This window comes from Orycteropus afer, unplaced genomic scaffold (assembly GCF_000298275.1).
Source record: "Orycteropus afer afer isolate SDZICR_OR568_19922 unplaced genomic scaffold, OryAfe1.0 scaffold00267, whole genome shotgun sequence".
NCBI classification, from domain to species: domain Eukaryota; kingdom Metazoa; phylum Chordata; class Mammalia; order Tubulidentata; family Orycteropodidae; genus Orycteropus; species Orycteropus afer.
In genome coordinates this window covers 4,798,557-4,800,301 of record NW_006921854.1, presented here as the reverse complement: position 1 = coordinate 4,800,301, position 1,745 = coordinate 4,798,557, and the positions used below count along the sequence as shown (strand labels likewise).

The 1,745-nt window shown below is 44.1% G+C and overlaps 1 protein-coding gene across 1 annotated transcript in view; it reads right to left on the bottom strand.

Annotated features, from left to right (window-relative positions):
• LOC103205072 (gamma-aminobutyric acid type B receptor subunit 2) overlaps window positions 1-1,745 on the bottom strand; it is a 272,285-nt gene that overhangs the window by 12,923 nt on the left and 257,617 nt on the right. The window lies entirely within an intron of this gene.

The window sequence follows — 1,745 nt, the reverse complement described above, 5'->3', positions numbered from 1 at the left end:
ACAACAACAACCTACCCATCATCTACCTACCCACCTACCTATCATCTACTTACCAACATAACCACTGGTTTGAGGGAAGCTGTTGAAGTCTCCAGTCTGATTCTAGGCTGTGATCTAAAAACGCATTTTGCAGATAACTGGTGTAGTGCCTAAGCCATTTGACTGCTAACCACAAGGCTGGCAGTTCAAACCCACCAGCCACTCTTCAGAAGACTGGGCAATCTACTTCTGTAGTGATACCACCTTGGAAACCCAAGGAGGGGTCGATCTAAGTTGGATCCGACTCGGTGGCAGTGAGTTTGCTTTTTGTTTTTTTATATACAATTAGCCCTCTGTATCCGCAGGTTCCACATCTATGGATTCCACCAACCACAGATCAAAAATATTGGGAGAAAAAAAAAATCCAGAAAGTAAAGCTTGAATTTGCCGTGTGCCGAGCGTTGTGCTGAAGCCACGTGAGTGAAGGGATGTGCAGGCACAGCTGGCTGAGTCTCCCGCCATTCCACAGCTCCCCACTCTCTCTCCAGCACTCGGGGTTTGAGCTTTGCGTACACTGCATCTTGTTCGCTCACTACTTGTGTTGAGTGAGCCTTTAGCTCTATGAAAAAATGGCTCCAAAAAAGCAATTCAGTGGTCAAAGCAATCCTTCAAAGGCTAAGAGGGAGCATAGAGTGCTACTGATCCAGTATTTTCACTGTGTTAGTATTATAACTAACCCAGAGAGGATTCAAGGTATACTGGAGGATGTGTGTAGGTTATACATAAATACTACGCCATTTTATACAAGAGACTTGAGCATTCATGGTCCTGGAACCAATCCCTCATAGATACCGAGGGATGATAAAGAACCTTTATTTCTGAATCATGGGGTTAGATGACTTGGGCCTGCAGGTCCAGTGTGGTCCCACAGAGGGCTTTAGAAAATTTCTTAGCCAACCGTCACCAAACAACCAACCCACTGACTGACCAGCCAACCCACTGACTGACTTAGAAGGGTGTCTAAGGGCCATAGTCTTAGGGGTTCCACCAGTCTCTATCAGACCAGTAAGTCTGCTCTTTTTATGATTTTGAATTTTGTTTACATTTTTCTCTCACTTTTTCCACGACCTTCTATCGTGGTCCTGATCAGAGTGGTAGGTAGTGGTAGCTGAGCATCATCTTGTTCTTCTGGTCTCAGGTTAGTGGAGGCTGTGGTTCGTGTGGTCCATTAGTCCTTTGCATTAATTATTTCCTTGAGTCTTTTATTTTCTTCACTTTTCTTTGCTCTGGACAGTGAGAGACCAATAGTTGTATCTTAGATGGCCACTCACAAGCTTTTAAGACCCTAGTCACTATTCACCAAAGTAGGATGTAGAACACTGCCTTTAGGGACTACGTTAGAAGATGTCCCCAGAGACTATGGTCTTAAGCCCTCAAGCCTAGTGACTCAGTCCCTCAAGGTGTTTGGTTATGGCTAAGATGTTTTCACACCTCTGTGCTCTGTGTTCTCTGCTATGTATGTGGATATATTTGTAGCATGTGCAAATACATATGTAAAATATCCTCTGCCAAACCTACATGTGCTTGTGGGTGTACTCACATGTGCCGTCCACACCTTCAGGCTTATAGCTCCACCTGTTCATTAACTTGTAAATTACTGTCTGTTACCATTGCTAAACCAGGCCAGGAGCTGATTGTGGAACAGACCATCAACTGCTCATATGCAAATTCAACTTGAAGTTAAAGACAATTAAAACAAGTCCAAG